This window comes from Sus scrofa, chromosome 9 (genome assembly GCF_000003025.6).
Source record: "Sus scrofa isolate TJ Tabasco breed Duroc chromosome 9, Sscrofa11.1, whole genome shotgun sequence".
Lineage (NCBI taxonomy): Eukaryota > Metazoa > Chordata > Mammalia > Artiodactyla > Suidae > Sus > Sus scrofa.
Genome location: NC_010451.4, coordinates 17,202,158 through 17,222,741, shown reverse-complemented (window position 1 = coordinate 17,222,741; position 20,584 = coordinate 17,202,158). Strand labels below are relative to the sequence as shown.

At 42.5% G+C, this 20,584-nt stretch overlaps 1 protein-coding gene across 1 annotated transcript in view; it reads left to right on the top strand.

Moving 5' to 3' along the window:
* Nucleotides 1–20,584, top strand: part of RAB30 (RAB30, member RAS oncogene family) — a 98,561-nt gene continuing 77,977 nt past the window's right edge. The window contains exon 1 of the mRNA XM_021062576.1: nucleotides 1–208. The gene's annotated coding sequence lies outside the window, so the exon portion shown is untranslated. The remainder of the gene's footprint in view (nucleotides 209–20,584) is intronic.

Below are 20,584 nucleotides of genomic sequence, written 5' to 3'. Positions count from 1 at the left end.
TTGTGCTACGGTCTATCCTCCCCCCTGCTGCTGCTAGGCTTGCTATTGCCGCTCGCTCCAGCTGAGCTAAGAGTAGCAGCAAGCACCAGGGCAGGGGCTGACTCCAGCCCTTGGACTTAGGACTCCGCAACACCTTCCCTTGCGTGCGTGACTCATTCGCACATCCTTTCTGTTTATGCCTGGGGTGGGGAGAAAAATCCCAAACCAGGTGAGTTGAAGTGATTTATTCAATAGGTTCTACCAAGTTATTCCTCCCGCTTAGTTCTCAAGGCTTTCTTTTGGGAAGATGGGGGCGGGAGGATTGGGGAGGTGCTCGCAAAGCGCTGCTAAGCGAAAAGCTCTGTACAATTTGGGTCACTGCAAAGAACAACTCCAGCAACCTTCCCCCACCAGAGGACCGATGCCTGCCAGTTCCCTAGTCGCAACTCCCCTCAACCTTTTCGGAGGCTGGGAGAGGGGGCTGGGCTGGGGTGGATGTTGGGAAGTGCTCTTGGAAAATCAGGGGAAGGCAGAGGTGGGAGACTGCAGTCCTGTCACATACGGCCCGAGTGCTGAGATTTGAGTGGGAAGGGGTGATGCGTGGGGAGAAATGGAGACAGTGATTTAATGTGGTCGCACTACTTTGGAACATTTCTGTGCCACTTGGGCGAGCACACACTATTCATTTTTAAGACGAGCGGGCTTCTGAGTAGGTTAAGTTTTGTGGGGCGTTATTTTGTGCGTGTGTCCATGTCGTTTGTCTCGCCTTTTCTGCTGATTTGAGGTGACAGTGTCCTTTAATGGTGCACTATGCCAGTCACAAACGTTTCACGTGTCTGGGGAAGGTTCTCTTAGGCTGCTAGAAGCAACATTTTTTTTTTTAAGTGTTTTTCTTCTCCCGACTGCAGGATTTCAGGATTGTTTGGAAGTGGAGCCGACAGATTTGTGCTTGTGTGAGTGTTTTAAATTACATTGCAATAGGCTCCTTGCCACTGACAGTGGTACCATAATGAGCTGCTGTTTCCTGAGGCACAATCACCAGTCACAAATAACGGTTCGGAGAAGGGATCATTAGGGACACTCGGGTTCATTTTAACGCATCAGGGAAAGGAAAAGTTAGAAGCGCTGTTAACCTTCATTTGCCATTGCTGAAAGGTACACAGGAGGAGTGAGTGATCCTGCTGAGGGAAACTGAGGAGCATAGTAGAGTTTTTTGGTTTTTTTTTTTTTTTTTTGGCGTGTGGGTTTTGGTTTTTAAACAAACTGACACGTTTAACAGAACAGAGAGCATCCTGATTTGTATGATATTGGCTCTCTTCTTGTAAGAGTTATTAGGATGATTAGTGCAATAAATACGTTATTTTGAAGTACACAGCTGGTTGACTCCAGAACAGATGGGGCTAGTCTTAGCTGAGAGATCTACAACCTTGGAAATGAATGGACCTGGGGTCAACCACACCCCCTCTTGGAATGTCAAAAGGAGAAATGCCAGACTGTTTTATGCTTAACTCCAAAATGCCAAACCTTTTCATAACCAAGTCAGGCATTGGGGGGAAGTCATCACTAGTTGTCTTCTGCTGCTGAACCAATTTGTTCATTTTTAATTCAGACCTTTAAGTCTCTAAAGTTGCAGCTGGGCGATGCTTCGTTAAATGCTGCTTGTTACTGAATGCAAAGGACAGTCCATTGTATGGGCTTTGTGGTAGAGTGATTTATTGGGAGGCAATGAGCAGCTTTGGGATTTGGGAAAAGATGGACTGTCTGGCTTTTCCTCTCTGCATCTCTCTGTTGCTTACTCTGTGCTTTTCTGAGCACCCTTCTCCACCCCCCAAACCCTGCCCCTCCCACCTTCCTTTCCCCACCCTTCTAGGTCTCTTAAAGTTCTTCTAGTTTCTTTCCCTGTCTTTCCATTTGTAATTCTCATTTTTCCTCTGTGTTTTGAAATCTCCGTCTTTTATCAGCAGTATATTGCATCTCTTTCTCTAAGTCTCTTTCCAGTCTCTGAATACCCTCCCATCCCTTCTCTACCTCACGCAGAAACTCCAGGGTGAATGAAACTGCGAATATTTATTCTACGGAATCATCATTGAAGAGGCTCTTTGCCTTTTCTTTTTCTTGCAGTTGGTGCTTGGCAGGATGAACGGCAATGTACCTCACCCCTTGGCCTGGTTTGTGGCTACTGTGACAGACATGATTTGGATAGTGAACTGTTGGAGTTGAGCTCATGCCACTTTTCCTTTCATTGGTACCTGTATTGAGAGCTGCCAGTGGGTTAGCAAGGTTTTAAAATAAACGAAATGCTCTCATAATTCCCAAAGAAGAAGCAGACTTTGAATGGCTTCTGCCTCACTTAGTATTTTTTTTTTTTTTTTTTTTTTCTTTTCTTGCTTCAGTAAGTGTCTTTTCCCCTCCCTTCCCTGTTGATTGCTGAGGAGCAGGTCCAGGTGGCCAAACTACCCATTTGTGTGTGTTTTTTTAAAGATGCTTGAAACAGCAACAGCTTTCACTCCTGTCCTTTCTATTTCTTTGTGGATGAAAGAAGTTTGTTATTTTATACCCCTTCTATTAAGAAGGAGGGTGTGGTGGTGGTTATGTTTGTTTGTGTAAGACTGCTTCTCTGGGCATGAAAAGTCTAACTGCCGCCCATCTGGAGGCAACGAGTGTGACAGGCAGATTCAGAAGCTGTCATTTTAGATCTCTCACTCACCACCTTTTCATTCCTAATTTTCTCCTTCTAAGTTTCTCCCTTTCCTACTCAGGCTCTTTAGTGTTTTAAGGAGGAGAAATGAGCTGAATGAAAGGTTAGTTTTGGTCCCTTCACTGCTATCTCTGTGACCTTGAATAACTATGCATTTGTTTCTCCCTTCGTTTAACTCCTTTGCAAAGGGATAAGGATCCTTGCCCATTGGGTTTACTTGGCCTAATGTTGTGGTCCCCCCGCCTGTTCTTCTGACAGCAGATATTGTGAGCAACTACTGTGCTCCAAGGACTGGATTCCTCAGTGAAAAGAGAAGCTTCCCCTGCCCTCATGGAGTTTATGTTCTAACAGGGAAGATAATTATTGGATAAGTAATTGCAAGTGTGATGAATGCTACTACCAAAGGAGGATGTCCTACAAGATGGGATAGGAGTGCCTAATGTGGTGTGCTGCCCTTGTCTGGAGCAATCCGGGAAACCTTCCTGTAGGAAGGGACATCTCAAGAAACTTGGAAAGTGAGTGGAAATAATTTAGGACGGCAATGGGAGATGGGGACAAAGAATTCTGACTGGGTGAACTTGCACGTTCAAAGTACAATGTAAAGAGTGATGCATATGAGGATTTGAAAGGTTAGTCAGTATATGGGGGCAGAGCATGGGGAGAGAGATCAGAATGAAGCAGGCTGCAGAGGGGAGCAGAGTCTTAGTGGGCAGTTTGCTGAGCCACAGGTGAATTTGGTCTTTAGCCTAAGTGAGAGCTTTAATTTGCAAGGTGAATTACATGTGCAAGTAGAATGATATTAACGCCATCACTGTGGCTGTTAAGTGAACAAAGTATTGGAGGGAATTGGTGGAAGTGAAAGTGAGATGAAGTACCAAGTCATTTCTGTAGTCTACGTGTGGAATGGTGGCGTGACTGAATGCAAGTTCGCGTGCTTGACACACAGTGAGGCCAAACTGAAACGTCACAATTTGGAGCATCGAAAGGTTTATTGCAGGACCAAGCAAGGAGAACGCATGGCTCGCGCTCAAAAAACCCCCAAGTTCCCTGATGGTTTTCAGGGAGAAGTTTTTCTAGGGTGAGGGCTGTGAGGTATGTGGCTTTCTTCTGACTGGTTGATGGTGAAGTAACAGGGCACTGTTCCAACTGTCTTGTGATAAGCCTGAAGTTGCCTTCCTTCACTTGGTGGGGATTCCTGCGGCAGAACTCAAAGATACTGTTATGTATATTCCTTGAGGGGGACCTGGGATCCTGCTTGGATGACTACACTATCGTTTTTTTTTGTTGATCGCTCCTCCTGGGTTTCTGCATTCCCTCTCTTCCCTGATTGTTTGAATCTGCTCTTTGAAAGGTGGGGAGGTCTAGGAGACCTTTATCCTGCAAATAAGAACCGGAGGACTAGAAAGGCTTTTGTACCCAGGAGGGCCCCCCAGGGTCCTGCTAAGTTTCAGGGGTGGCTTGGGTCTAGGCTGGTGGAGGGAGGCTTGAGAGAAGGGAAGAGATTGGAGAGAAACGAAGTTTGAAGATTATAATTGATAAGACTGCTGATTGATTAGATGTGGGGATAAGGAGAAGGGGAAGTGAAGATGAACCACTAAGGATGCTACTTACAGAGAAAGAGTCCCCTGAATGGGGACCAGATTTTTTGTTTGTTTGAGGAGAGACTTTTGGACACAGTGAGGTTGAGGTTCCAGGAAGCCATCTAAGATCTTTCTTTCACTGGGTCCATGTGTAGGATGCAGCATGGGAGAAAAGTGGAGAGCTCTGATGAGGCTTTCTAAGACTGAGTACTATTTATTTATTAGCTGTGTGTTGGGCACGTCATATTCTTCTTCTGAGCTTTAGTTTCCTCATCTGTAAATTCTGTTTATTTTATTTATTTATTTATCTATGGTCATCAGCTATATGTACACTGTGCTAGGAATATAGCATTTAAGAGTGTTTGCTGGGTGAGGGAGATAAAAAATAATCACATTGAGAAGTCCATAGGTGGTGCTAGGAGAGCACAGCCTCCCTGGAGGCTTTCTTGCTTTCTTGTGGGGTCCGGGTGTTGCCGAATAGAAACATGGAGACAGAGTTTTGGGTGAAGGAGAAAAAGAAAGCTTTGTTGCTTTGCTAGGTAGATGGGGCCACAGCAAGCTAATGCCCTAAAGACTGTGCCCCCCTTGGGAGAGATTAGGAGGTGGTTTTATGGTTTGGGGAGTGGACGATAGGGCGGTAGACAGGATCAGGATAGAGGCAAGGTAGCTTTGTTTCTCAAAGCTGGTGTTTAGTGGCCCCAGGACTGGTTCTAAGGGGTCCTCCTTCTTGGAATGAAGAATGCTTCATCAAGTAGTTCCATTCCTTGGGGTTTTAGTTCTGCAGAAAGGTTCAAGGACACTGTTATGTATCTTCCTCGAGGATGAACCAGGACCCTGCCCCAAGGCTGCACTATAGCTTCCTGATTCCTTCTCCCTGGTCTCTGCATCCTTTCTCTTCCCCGATTAGCAGCTGCCCTTTGGAACTTGGGGAAGGTCATGGAAGCTGAGGCTTACTCCCTAAAAATAAGAAATAGAGGACACAGAACGCCTTGAGTGCCCAAGAGCTTCACAGGGCACACTACTCCATTACAAGGGTGTCACAAAGTGGTTGGTGACTCTTGGCCTGAGACAGGGAGGCAAGGAGAAACTCCATACTGGGGTTCTCAGGCACAAAAGAGAGTGCTTAGCAGAAATTGGAGATGCTGAATATTTGTCGATTAAGTAAACTAACCTAAATCCTAAGGGTCCATTCAAAAGCAGGAAATGTCAACATACTGGAAGAGGGAAATTAGTAAGGCAAATATAACATGTAAAATGCTTTTAACGAATGGATCAAAATGAGACCTGAAGCTAAGGAGACCAGCAGCCTTTGAGATGTTTTGTGAATGACTTTCAGGGAAAATTTAAAAGTATTTCAGATCTAGTTTCTTTTGGGGCTGAACTTCCTTTATTCCAATTAGTTTCTCAAAAATAATTTTGATTGTATGGAGTTCCCTAAATCATTGGGTTTCTGACTTTTGAATTTTATAAATAAGTAAAAATACAAAAAATAAGATACAATTGGGTAGGCTCTTGTCAATGGTTATTTTTCTATAGTAAAGTTATTTTTAAAAATGTCCTTCTAGAGTTTACGTTGTGGCTCAGTGGGTTAAGAACCTGACTTGTATCCATGAGGATGCAGGATCAATCACTGGCCTTGCTCAGTGGGTTAAGGATCTGGTGTTGCCACGAGCTGCGGCGTAGATCACAGATGTGGCTCAGATCTAGTGCTGCTGTGTCTGCGGGGTAGGCCAGCAGCTGCAGCTCTGATTTGACCCCTAGCCTGGGAACTTCCATACGCCACAGGTGTGGCCCTAAAAATAAAATAAAATAAATAAATAAGAAAGTCTTTGTTCACTTTAATAAAGGACATTTGATATCAAAAGTAGAAAGTGCACTATTTTAACTCAAAAATTTTTTTATTATTATTTTGGCCAAATCCCTGGACTGTTGTGTTTGGATTGCTCTTTCTTTCTCCCTTTCTTTCTTTCTTTCTGTCTGTCTGTCTGTCTTTTTAGAGCTGCACCTGAGGCATATGGAGGTTCCTAGGCTAGGGGTCAAATTGGAGCTGTTGCTGCCAGCTTATGTCAGAGCCACAGCAGTGCCAGAACTGAGCTGATCTTCGACCTACACCACAGCTCACGGCAACGCCAGATCCTTAACCCACTGAGCAAGGCCAGGGATCAAACCTGCAACCTCATGGATCCTAGTGGGATTTGTTTCTGCTGCACCATGATGGGAACGCCCTGCTTTTTCTTTTTATTTTCTTTCTTTCTTTTTTTTTTTTTTTTTCGGCTTTTTAAGGCTGCACCCACGGCTTATGGAAGTTCCCAGGCTAGGGGTCGAATCAGAGCTTCAGCCACGGGCCTACACCACAGCCACAGCAATGCAGTATCCTTAACCCACTGAGGGAGGTCAGGAATTTAACGTGTGTCCTCATGGACACTAGTCAGATATGTTACCCCTGAGCCATGATGAGAACTCCTGGATTGCTTTTCTTATTTGTGTGTGTATCTATTGTAGATTTTTGGTTTGCAGTTACCATGAAGTTTTGATACTGGAGTCTATATATACAAGATTGTTTTAAGTTGTTGTTCTATTAATTGCAAGTGCATCTCCAGTATCCTGCATTTGTACTCTCCTCACAATTTCTGGTTTTGGTAGTATATTTGTGTGTGGATTATTTCCTGCCTTAACTATATGTATGCCTTTACTGGTGAGCCTTGTCATTTGTAATATTTTTGTTTCTAGCTGTGGCCTTTTTCTTTCCAGCTAGAGAAGTTCCTTTAGCATTTGTTGTAAAGCTGGATTTTACTGGTGCTGAATTCTCTTAGCTTTTGCTTGTCTATAAAGCTTTTGATTTCCTCTTCAAATCTGAATGAGAGCCTTTCTGGATAGAGTCATCATGGTTGGAGGTTTTTTCCCTTTCATTCCTTTAAGTATATCGTGCCACTCCCTTCTGGCTTGCAGAGTTTCTGCTGAAAAACCAGCCAGTAACCTTATTGGGGTTCCCTTGTATGTTATTTGTTTCTTTTCCCTAGCTGCTTTCAATACTTTGTCTTGGAGTTCCTTTCGTGGCGCAGTGGTTGACGAATCCGACTAGGAACCATGAGGTTGCGGGTTTGATCCCTGGCATTGCTCAGTGGGTTAAGGATCAGGCATTGCTGTGAGCTGTGGTGTAGGTTGCAGACATGGCTCGGATCCCGCGTTGCTGTGGCTGTGGCTATGGCTGTGGTGTAGGCCGGCGGCTACAGCTCTGATTGGACCTCTAGCCTGGGAACCTCCACATGCCGCAGGTACGGCCCTAGAAAAAGCAAAAAGGCAAAGAAAACAAAACAAACAAACAAACAAAAAAAACTTTGTCTTTAACTTTGGTCAGTTTGATTAATATGTGTCTCGGGGTTCCTCCTTGGGTTTATTTTATATGGTACTCGCTGTGCTTCCCGGTTTGAGTGAGTGATTGCTTTCCCATATTTGGGAAGTTTTCGACTATTATCTCTTTGAATATTTTTTTCTGTCCCCTCTCTCTCTCTTCTCCTTCTGGCAACCTTATCATACAGATGTTGGTGCATTTAATGTTGTCCCAAAGTTCTCTTAGACTGTCTTCATTTCTTTTCAATCTTTTTTCTCTTTTCTGTTCTCATCAGTGATTTCTACCAGTCTGTGTTCTACCTCACTTATTCATTCTTCTGCCTCCTGTATTCTGCTGTTGGTTCCTTCTAGTAAATTTTTTATTTCAGTTATTGTATGTCACATCTGTATCTGCTTAATCTTTAAATATTCTATTTCTTTGTTCAGTGTTTCTTGTAATTTATCAACCTTAGCCTCTAATTTATTTCCAAGATGTTGAATCATCTTTACTATCATAAGTCTGAAATTTTTTTTGTGGAGCTTGATAAGCTCCAGATTACTTAGCTATTTTTCTGGGGTTTTTTCTTGTTCCCTTATCTGAGTCATAATTCTCTGCCTTTTCATTTTGTATAGATTTTTGGTGTGGTCTTCTTTTTACAGGCAGTAGGGTTGTAGCCTCTCTTGCTTCTGATGTCTGCCCCCCTTATGGCTGAAGTCAGTATGGGGACTTGCTTCCGTCTTCCTAATGGGAGGAACTGGTGCCTGCCCACTGGTAGGTGGAGCTGATTCTTATCCCTCTGGTGGGTGGGGCTTTGTCTCTGGGTGAGATTAGAAGCAGCTCTATGCCTGGGGGGTCTTTAGGCATCCTGTTTGCTGATGGGTGGAGCCAGATTTTTCCAGAATGACCCCCACTAGAGGAGTTCACGCTGATGATTACTCCTGAGAAGTTTGTTTCCAATGTTCTTCCCTCACACTATGAGCCACAGTCACCCCCTGTTTTCCCAGGTGATCCTCCAAGAACTGCAGGCAGGTCTGACCCAGATTCCTATGGAGTTTCTGCTTTGTCCTGGCACCCAGTGCACATGAAACACTGTGTGTGCCTTTCAAGAGTGGAGTCTTCATTTCCCCCAGGCTAGTAGAGCTCCTGCACACAAGCCCTCTGGCCTTCAGTGCCAAATGCTCAGGGGGCTCCTCCTCCCAATGCCAGATCTCCAGACATGAAACCTAACATGGGGCCCAGAAATCTCACTCCCATGGTTGAGCCTCTGCAATATGGTTACTTTCCAGTGTGTGGGTTGTGGACCTGGTGGGTATGGAGTTGCTTCTGCGGTATAATTGCCTCTCTTACTGTCTCCTGTAGTCTATTTGAAGGATGTTCAGCAGTTGGTTGTAACTTTGTTGCTTTTATGAGAGAAGATGAGCTCTAGTCCTTCTACTCCACCTTCTTAATCTCTTCTCCAGAATACTTTATTTATTTTTGGTCTTTTTTAGGGCTGCAACAGCAGCATATGAAGGCTCCCAGGTTAGGGGTTGAATTGGAGCTGTAGCTTCTTGTATACACCACAGCCACAGCAACATAGGGATCTGAGCCGCATCTGTAACCTACACCACAGCTCATGGCAATGCTGGATCCTTAACCCACTGAGTGAGGCCGGGGATTGAAGCCGCATTCTCATGCATACTAGGCACTAGTCAGGTTCGTTAATTGCTAAGCCATGACAGGAACTCAAGAAGTACTTTCATTTTAAATGTCTGGCACTATGCCTGGGATAGCTGGTGCTCATGAAAGTTGTTTTTGACATTATTTATTGTTTTAAATATTTTATTTATTGGCTGATGCTTTCTTACTACCCACAGAGACACAATGAAGAAAAAGATAACTCTTTTTCCTTAGTTCTTAGTGTAACTAGAGAACTTGATACAATGGGAAGTACACAACATTGCCAAGGTAGAATTCTTGCCAGATGTGTTTAACCTAAATCTAATCATGAAGAAATACTCAGGTAGATCCAGATTGTGGGACACTCTGCAAAACAGCTGGTCTGAGATCTTCAAAAAGGTCAATGTCATGAATGAGAAACAGAACGAACTAAAACACAGGGTATGGGGTACTGATCTGGACTAAAACGAGACTGAAGTTTAGGACAACCAAATGCAAACATGCAACCCTTGATTGGATCTTGGATTTAAAATCTGTAGAAAACAAGTGGGGGGAGAGTTGGGGAAATTTGAATGGGAACTGCATAGGAGATAATCAGTAACAATGTTAGTTTTTTTTGTTTTTTTCTTCCGGAGTTCCCGTCGTGGCACAGTGGTTAACGAATCAGACTAGGAACCATGAGGTTGCGGGTTCGGTCCCTGCCCTTGCTCAGTGGGTTAACGATCCGGCATTGCTGTGGCCCTGGTATAGGCTGGCAGCTACAGCTCCGATTCGACCCCTAGCCCGGGAACCTCCATATGCCGCGGGAGCGGCCCAAAGAAATAGCAAAAGGACAAATAAATAAATAAATAAATAAAAATAAAAACAATGTTAGTTTTCTCGAATGTGACAGTGATTCCATCTGCTTAGCCTGACATATTGTGGATATTGGTGTCCAGGTCAGTTGCTGTGTCTGAAAATTGTCTTTAGGAATATCACAGCAAAGCTAGAGAACATCAAGGCTTGCTTCAGAAAGTAGGGATTTTCGGAGTTCCCATCGTGGCGCAGTGGTTAATGAATCCGATGAGGAACCATGAGGTTGAGGGTTCGGTCCCTGCCCTTGCTCAGTGGGTTAATGATCCGGTGTTGCCGTGAGCTGTGGTGTAGGTCGCAGACGCGGCTCGGATCCCGCGTTGCTGTGGCTCTGGCGTAGGCCGGCGGCTACAGCTCCGATTCGACCCCTAGCCTGGGAACCTCCATATATGCCGCAGGAGCGGCAAAAAAAAAAAAAAAGAAAGTAGTGATTTTCTTGGTCACTGCAAGTATTTAATGAGCTTATGGGGTGGAATATTGTTTGTTGGGGGCTGTTGTAAGTGATGTCTGCCCTTTCTAATCACGATCCTGTCATTCCCTCAGCTCAAACATCTACAGCTGGCACTCTTTATTTCTAGAGGTAGTGATGCAGGTGGGACACTAGCTATTTCCAAAGTGAAGGGGAAAAAATCCAAAGAGCACATAAATATATATCTTAAATTAGCATTTTGAGGAGTTCCCATTATGGCTTAGTGGTTAATGAACCTGACCACGAGGACTGCGGTTCGATCTCTGGCCTCGCTCAGTGGGTTAAGGATCTGGCGTCGCTATGAGTTGCGGTATAGGTTGCAGATGAGGCTTGGATCCTGCATTGCTGTAGCTGTGGTGTAGGCTGGCAACCACAGCTCCTGTTTGATCCCTATCCTGGGAACCTCCATATGCCAAAGGTACGGCCCTAAAAAGACAAACAAACAAACAAATTAGTGTTTTGAGCTAGATGTAAGATCAGTTAAAATTCACTATAGAAATATACAGTGGGAGTTCCCGTTGTGGCGCAGTGGTTAACGAATCCGACTAGGAACCATGAGGTCGCGGGTTCGGTCCCTGCCCTTGCTCAGTGGGTTAACGATCCGGTGTTGCCGTGAGCTGTGGTGTAGGTTGCAGATGCGGCTCGGATCCCGCGTTGCTGTGGCTCTGGCGTAGGCCGGTGGCTACAGCTCCGATTAGACCCCTAGCCTGGGAACCTCCATATGCCGCGGAAGCGGCCCAAGAGATAGCAACAACAACAACAACAACAAAAGACAAAAAGACAAAAAAAAAAAATATATATATATATATATATACAGTGAACTCAAAAGGGAAAGAACCCTTACTTCCACTCCACATAATCAGCTGTTGCAATTTTGATGACTTTGATGTGTACTGTCACCCCCCCCAACATATGCTAATGATAGTATTGTAATGCATATTCTGCTTGTTCTTTTTTACTTAATATATTTTGGGCATTTGCTTCACGTATTTGCATATTCCTCTAACCCTTTTTAGTGTCTGTTGGACACTGCTGCAGTGAAAATTTGAATGTGCATCCTTTTGTAATGAACTTGTGGGAATATTTCTTTAGGATTCATTTCTAGGGGCAGAAATGCTGGGTCAAAGGGCATGAACAGTTTCCCTTTAATTGCCCTGTGACTTAAATTCTTATCACAGTCTTTGACAATGCCATTTCTACGTATCTTTGCCAAGTTCACAGGCCACTAGGCCTATTCTCTTTTACTAAGGGAAGGAAGTTGCGATGGGCAGACAGAAAGTGGGCAAAAAAGGAATTAAAGCTCCTGCTGGGTTTTGTGCTGGCTGTAGAAAAGGTTGCTCTGTAAATAACATGGAAACCTCTGCAAGAGAGAAATAAAATACATTATCCCAGTCTGCAGTGCAGCATAATGTTTAAAAAGTGAACTGAAACAGTAAAGCAACCAAGAGTTTTCCCCAGAAAATTCTGTAGAAAAATTTTATTTTTGAGTTATGATTAACTTCACTAAAATGTGGACACCATCAACCCTGAGATGAAAATAACCTCTCCTGCTCACTTCCTCTCCACCTCAGTCACACAACCACATAAGAAAGGGGAATTTAAGCTCCACTTTTAAAATACCTGAAGCAGGTGGTTAAAAGACCTGATTCTTCATCTTTCTGAATATCCACAGAAGCAATCCTGAGGCAGATTTTTGGCATTGTTTTTGTAGAAAATGTCTGAGTTTAGGAGGAGCCCTTAGTGACTCATTGTCCCAACAGAGACCTGGGATCACTGAGCTGTCAGTTTCCATCCTTCTCGTCAGTTATTCTCATTCCTCTGTAGCTGGGTTGAGCAAACACAAATTTGATCTTTTTGCCAGGTGGGTAAATTGTCTTTTCAGGCTTCAGTTTATTCATCTCTAATATGGGGAATGTTGTAAGGCACAAATGAATAGTGTATATAATGGGACTTTGCCAAATTTACGTGCACCTAAGTATGTGCATTGTTAAGATGCTGCCACCTCTGGCTGGGCCAGCTCATATTGATTTTTCCTTTAATTCAAGTGGCATTTGTAACGCAAAAGACTGTTTAGGCATTCTGTCTCATAATGTCTTATTGTTATTTCTTCTTCCAATATTTGTGAGCATAAGCTAAATTCCTGTTGCTGAGTGTTCTGATAGGGAAACAAAGGTGGGACCATCTGGGAGAGTTCCTTCTTTTTCCTCTTTTATTCTAGGAGACTAAAATCTTTAATGAGAGTCTTCAATAAAATATGCTTTATAAAGATGTATAATGTGTGCTGTTTTATTCTTTCAACCTAGGTGGTAGATTTTAGCTCTGTTTTTCCCTGTAAATGAGGATGCAGTTCTTAGGAGCTAAAATCTAACTTGTTCTGTTTTCTTTTTTAAAGTTACTTAACTTATGAAAATTTGCAGATGTGGGTCCTAGGTAGATTTTTATACATAGCACATCTCCAGCTGCTTCCTAGTTTTGCCTTGCCTTCTTTTTTTTTTCAGCTTTTGTCTTTTTCGGGCCACACCCACGGTATATGGAGGTTCCCAGGCCAGGGGTCAAATCGGAGCTGTTGCTGCCAGCCTATGCCACAGGCACAGCAACGCGTGATCCGAGCCACGTCTGCAACCTATACCACAGCTCACGGCAATGCCAGCCTCCTTAACCCACTGAGCAAGGTCAGGGATCGAACTTGCAACCTCATGGTTCCTAGTCGGATTCATTTCCACTGCGCCCAGATGGGAACTCCTGCCTTGCCTTCTGATCAAAAGTGTAAGCTTTATGAAGGCAGGACTAGCTGGCAGGTGGCATTTACTTTGAATTGGTTTATTTCACCTGTGAGCTATGGAAAGGAGACTTCTGTAGATCTATTGAATTAGCTGAAGCCAGGGTGGGAACTGTCATAGCACCTACTGCGTGCCAGATGGTTTACATGATTTCTTTGATTTTTTTTCCCCAGTTTATTTTGAAAGGTTTCAGACATCTAGAAAAATTGCAAAAAATATTACAGTGAACACTCCTACACTCTCCTTCTTGATTTATTTGCTTGCTTTTTTCTGCATCCACACACATACACACTTTTTTTTCCCCTTCTAAACCAGTCAAAAGTGAGTTGCAGACACCACAACACTATCTCTGAAGACTGGATCATGTATCTCTAAAGAACAAGGACATTCTCTCCTGTAACCACAGTTTGATTACATTGAAACAATAGTGTTTTTCAGATTTCCCCAGTGATTCCAAATGGTTTATAATCTTTTTGGGGGAGGAGGGGGACCTAGGGTCTAATCAAGGATTGCTTATACCATATAGTTGTGATGCTTTAGTTTCCTTTTATGTAGCAAAGTTCCCCTGCCTGTTTTTTGTCTTTCATAACGTTGAAACTGTGACAGTTTCAAGATGCTTTGTCGACTGTAAATTGGATTTTTCTGAGTGTTTTCTCATTCTTAGACTCAGGCTGAACATTTGCTGTATGACTTCCCCTTAGGTGACGCATAGTATCAGTTTGTCACATCACTGATGACATGAGGTTTGTATTTTGGGTAAGGTGGTACTGCCTGATCTCTGGATTGTCAAGGTAGCTTTTTCTCTTTGTAATTGATAAAATTATCTATAGAGTGATACTTTGAGATTGTTTGGTTATCCTTTTCCTCAAAATCTTTTATCCAATGGTTTAAACATCTGATTGATAATCTTGGCCTAGATCAATTAATATCTGTAAAAGCATGGTTTTTTTGAACTCTCTTCCTTCTTTATTTGTTTCCTGGCATTTTTCTGATTAATTTTCAGCTCCCCTCCTATTTTTTTTTTTTTTTAATTATCACTTGGACTCCTGTATTCTTGCCCCTCCCCTCAATGTGTTATAATAATCCATTACCAACGTTCTACTTTCCCTCCCAACATATTAATGCTTTTTGATACACATATTGCCCCAAATTTGGCTGCCTTATTTAGCCCTAAAAACAACCTGATAAAATAGGTGGGATTTTGCCCACTTTGCGAAGTGAGGAAATACAAGGCTCAGACACACAGGTAACTTTCCAAATCATGTGGCTAGTCACTAATTAGCAGAGAAGTCCAGATGCAGAACCACTTCAACTAACTCTAAAGTGGTCCCTGCTATTGGTGCTGTCTCCTGGCAGTCCAAGAGTGGATGATGATGAAAATAAGTTAGAAAGCACAAGCATTGCATCACTGTTGCCAATAGCAAATGTTTGGAAACCATCTTAAGTGTGCAAGGGTGGGAAACTGGTAAATAAAGAGGTACCTTCACGAAAAGGAAAACTGTTACATCACAGACAAGAATTAGGGTTTCTCTAAGTTCTGTTGGGCAAAGATCTCCAAGGATATATTAAGTGAAAGAAGGATGGTACAAAAGAGAAAATGAAAAAGAAAAAAAAAAAGAAAAAAGAAGGATGCTGCAGTAGAGTGCGTATTTTGTGAAAGAAGTGGGGATAAAAAAATACTTTTGAATTCGCACAAAGGAATCCTGGAAGGATATAAAATAACGAAATGGTTACTGGCACAGGGTAGTAGGACTGAGTGTGTGTGTGTGGTGAGATTTCTTCAGATTTCCTATTTAATATAATGCTGACTTTTTAAATAGCTTTGTTAAGATATAATGCGCACCACACAATTCACCCATTTAAACTGTACCTACAAGTCAGTGGTTCTTCTTATGTTCACAGTTTGCAATCATCACCTCAATCAATTTAAAACATTTTCATCATCCCTGAAAGAAACACTGTACTCATTAGCAGTCATTTGCTGTCTTCTTCACCCTGGCCTTCCAGCCCCGGGGCAACCAGTAATCTACTTTCTGTCTCTATAGATTTGTTTCTTCTGGACATTTCATATAGATAGCATCGGGCAGTGCATAGTCTTTTGTGACTGTTTTTTTTTCATTAACATAATCTTTTCAAGATTCATTCCTGTTCTCACTTGGAGCACTACTCATTCATGTTTTATTATCAAATAATATTCCATTGTATGGACATACATATCCTATTTATCTCTTTGTCAGTTGATGGACATTTGGGTTGTTTCTACTTTTTGACTGTTATGAATAATGTGGCTATAAACACTCGCATAGAAGTTTTTAAGTAGACATTTGCTTTTCTTTCCTTTCTTTTTTATTCTTTTTTGGCTGCTCTGCTACCTGTGGAGTTCCCAGGCCAGAGATCCTTAACCCACTGTCCTGGACTGGGAATCAAATCTGCATCCTGGCCCAGCAGAGACACCGCCATCCCATTGTACCACCACGGGAACTCCAAGAATTGTAGGGTTTTTTGGGGTTTTTTTTGTTTTTGGTCTTTTTAGGGCCACACAAGCAGCACATGGAGGTTCCCAGGTTAGGGGTCCAGTCGGAGCTGTAGCCGCCAGCCTACGCCATAGCCACAGCAGTGACAGATACAAGCCGTGTCTGTGACCTACATCACAGCTCATGGCAATGCCAGATCCTTAACCCACTGAGCAAGGCCAGGGATCGAACCCACGTCCTCATGGATACTCGTTGGGTTTGCTGATCCATGACGGGAACTCCTGTTTTTGTTTTTTTGTGGCATATGGAAGTTTCAGAGATTGAACTTGAGCTATAGCTGTGGCAATGCCAGATCCTTTAAGCCAATGTGCAGGACCAGGGATCGAACCCTCGCCTCTGCAGCTACCAGAGCCACTATTGTTCGATGCTTAACCCACTGTGCCATGATTGTAACTCCATGTTTTTGGTGCCTAGGATTGTAATTGCTGGGTCAACTGGAAACTTTATTTGAACTTTTGAGGAGCTGCCACATTGTTTTCCAAAGAAGCCACACCATTTTGTGTTCCCTTCAACAATGTAGGAGGGTTCTAATTTCTCCACATCCTGGCCAACACTTGCTATTATCTATCTTTTTATTATACCCATTCTAGTGGGTATATCACATTGAGTTTTGACCCACATAAATGTCTTACAATTGTAATACCTTCCAAAATAAAATAAAATAAAATAATTTAGAAGTAATAGCCCAAAAAGAAAGTTTTAGATGAGCAGCAGAGGGTCAGGATGCGGCAAGGTGGCCTTAGTGTGGGAATGGCTTTAGGTTTTCCTTGGTCAGCCTCAGTCCTGATGTGTATAGATTTACAACTTCTGCTTTTGGGTTCTAGGTGACTTTTCTTCTTTTAGTGCTCTCCCATGTTCATTGCCCAGAGAGTAGGGTTCTTGGGTATAGTGTGCTGGCCTCAAGATTTCTTGCACTTTAGAACTAGCCCTACAGACAGAGTGGTTAGGACCATGTTAGTTCTTTTTTTTTTTTTTTTTTTTTTTTTTGTCTTTTGCCATTTCTTTGGCCGTTCCCATGGCATATGGAGGTTCCCAGGCTAGGGGTCAAATCAGAGCTGTCGCTGCAGGCCTATGCCAGAGCCACAGCAACGCGGGATCCAAGCCGCATCTGCAACCTACACCACAGCTCACGGCAATGCCGGATCCTTAACCCACTGAGCAGGGCTCAGGGATCGAACCCTCAACCCCATGGTTCCTAGTCGGATTCGTTAACCACTGAGCCACATCGGGAACTCCCCCCATGTTAGTTCTTAAGACCAGAGGAAGTACCAGGATTCTGTGGGCCATGTCATGCTCACTTTGGTTTCCCCAGGGCATATGATGAGGGCATTAGACAAAGATACTTTAGCCCCTGGTGACTGGTCTAGGAGGCAGTAGGTTGCTTTAGAAGACCCTGAGTGTGGGAGCCTGCGCTCTGGAGTTTGAATGTATGTTCTGGCATTTTCTCTGAGCCTCAGAATCCTCTTCCATAGTAGAGAAGCCTAGATGAAAGTTTCTCCTCACAAGGAGTTCCCGTTGTGGCTCAGTGGATAATGAACCCGACTAGGATGCATAAGGATGCGGGTTCGATCCCAGGCCTCACTCAGTGAGTGACCCATCACTTGTGTGGTATTCCTGTCAGAAAATGCATAACCTGAATCTAATCACGAGGAGATTGCAGATAAACCCAAATTGAGAAACATTCTACAAATCAAATGGACTGTACTTTTTAAAAAAAAATGCCAAGGTCATGCTGGACAAAGACTAAGGAATCGTTCTAGCTTCAAGGAGACAAAGGCAAATAGAAGTTAAATACAACACATAATCCTAGATTGGATCTTGGACCAGAGAAGATTTTTTTTCTTTTGACATGAAGAACATTATTTATCACTTATATGTTGACTCTAAGGACTAAAATGAATGAATGTAACAGAACAAGCAGACTCGTGGATATAGAGGAGAAACTAGTGGTAACCAGTGGGGAGAGGGGAGGGACGAGATTGGGGTGGGGGATTAAGAGATACAAATTACTGTGTATAAAATAAATAACTACAAGGATATATTGTATAACACAGGGAATGTAGCCAATATTTTATAATAACTATAAGTGGAGTGTAATCTATAAGAATTTTGAATCACTGTATTATACATCTGAAATTAATATTATAAATCAACCATAGCTCAATTTAAAAAATTTTTTTCTGGAAAGGGGAAAAAGGGCATTATTTGGGCAATTGGTGAAATTTGAATAAGGGTTGAGATTCGATTATAATACAATGTCAATATTAATTTTCTGATTTTGAAAATCATACTGTGAAAATGTGAGAGACTTTTATTTTTAAGTATTTAGCAGTAAAGCAATATCTATGTACAGAGATAGACTAATAAAGCAAATGTAAAATATTAATATTTGGGTAATCTGGGTGAAGAGTGTGTATATATAAACTCAGTAATTTTCTTGAAGGTTTTAAATTGTTTGATTTAATTTTTCCTTTATGTATAAATTTTATTGCAATGTCTTATCAACAAATATATATCACATTACATTTAGGGGAGTTCCCTGGTGCTCTAGTGGTGAGGATTCAGTGCTTGCACCACTACAGCCCAGTTTCCATCCCTGGTCTGGGAACCGAGATCCAGTATCAAGCTGCTGCACTCGGCAGCCAAAAAAAAAAAAAAATGGAAAATCGCATTTAGTCATCCATTTAACAAATCATCTTACTAGAGAGTTAAATTCACATGAGGTCATGATTGTCCTAGGAAAGTTGAGTTATGATCCCTTGGGGCCGCATTTGGGGCCAGTATTAACATTGGAGCAACTTTCTCTTATCTTTCCTTTTTCTCCTTCCATCTCCTCCATCCCACAACCACGTTTCTAGTTTTGTCTCAGAGCCATTTTAATTAGCCATAGCAAATGTTAATTGTTTCGGGAAAGAAGAAACTTGAATAAGCTTTTCCTTCTAAGACTTAAGAATCTACTTTCTAAGAGCGAACTTTGGAAGGAATGTTTCTGGTCTGGAAAATTTGGAGAGCAGCCTCAATAGGAATTCATGTCCTAGAGGAACTGGGAGTGGGGTGGGGAGCTTACTTTTCTTTGAGACAGATCGAAAGAAATACTTCTGTCTGAAATAGTAGTGAAGATCTATTTATTTCTGTCATCACTTCACTAAAGCGTTCTCCATATGAGTAATCAAATTCAGAAGAGATTTAGCCCTGGCACCAAAAAAAATCCCTCAAGTTATCCTGATTAAAAAATGTTTGTAGATCTTAGGCTGCTTTGCCGAGTGAGACTGATCTTTCGGACAACATTTAAGTGTGTCCCTTTGAAGTGACAAAACTTCTACATTTGGTGATACCAATCTGGATTTCTTGTTACTCTTGTGTAGTGTCTTTCTGTCTTGGCTGTTACCTGTCATAAATTCTTTAGTCTCAGAATTCTGATCGCTCTTTGTTTTTAAAATTATCGTAGCCAAGACACTAAATGGCGCATTTGGGAGTTCCCGTGGTAGCGCAGTGGTTAACGAATCCGACTAGGAACCATGAGGTTGCGGGTTCGATCCCTGCCCTTGCTCAGTGGGTTAAGGATCCAGAGTTGCCATGAGCTGTGGTGTAGGTTGCAGACGCGGCTTGGATCCCGTGTTGCTGTGGCTCTGGTGTAGACTGGCGGCTACAGCTCCCATTCGACCCCTAGCCTGGGAACCTCCATATGCCGTGAGAGCGGCCCAAGAAATAGCAAAAAAGACCAAAAAAAAAATAAATAAATAAATGGCGCATTTGTATGGGCAATCAGTTTATAATCCTGATATTGGCAAACATCTTTTGAGTTTATGGTGTGCCAAGTGCTGTGCTAACTGCTTTACATAAGTTACAGGATTTAACTGTTGTAAAAACCACATGAAGAAATTGGAGCTCTGAGAGCTTAATAAGTAATATGTATTAAGATCTTGCATGACTAGTAAGAGGCAGGTCCAAGACCAGAAATCAAGACTGTCTAACTGCAAAGCCTGTGCTTTTCTACTGTATGATACTGCCATTTTGTAAATTTGTGTGGGAAGAGCGTTACTTTTTTACTTCATCTTTGGAGCAGAGTACTGTCTTATTTACTTGGTAGGTGTTTAATGAGTGCCCATCATGTGTCAGGCACCTTTAGAACTGCAGAGGTGATGAGACATTGTTTGTCACTGAGGAGTTCCTGCTTAAGTAGAGGAGATAAAACAGGTATACCCCCATACACCCACATTCATAGCAACATTATTCACAAGAGCCAAAAGGTAGAAGCAACCCAGATGTCCATCAACAGACAAATGAATAAGCAAAATGTAGTATGTACATGCAATGGAATATTGAGTAATTATATTGAAAAGGAAGGGCATTCTGACACATGCTGCAATATGGATAAACCTTGAGGACATTATGCTCTGTGATGTACACCAGACACAAATGGACAAATATTGTGTGATTCCGCCTATATGAGGTGTACCTAGAGTAATCAAAGTCAGAGAGACAGAAAATAAAATGGTGGTTGCTTGGGGGTGGCAGGAGAAGCAGTTGGGAAGTTGTTTAATGGGTTTAGAGTTTTGGTTTCACAAAATGAAGAAGTTCTGGAGATTGGCTGCGTAGCATTGTGAATATACTTAACACTCCAGGACTGTACACTGAAAAATGATTAAGATGGGAAGTTTTACATTAAGTGTGTTTCGTCACAATTAAAAAAAAACAAGCA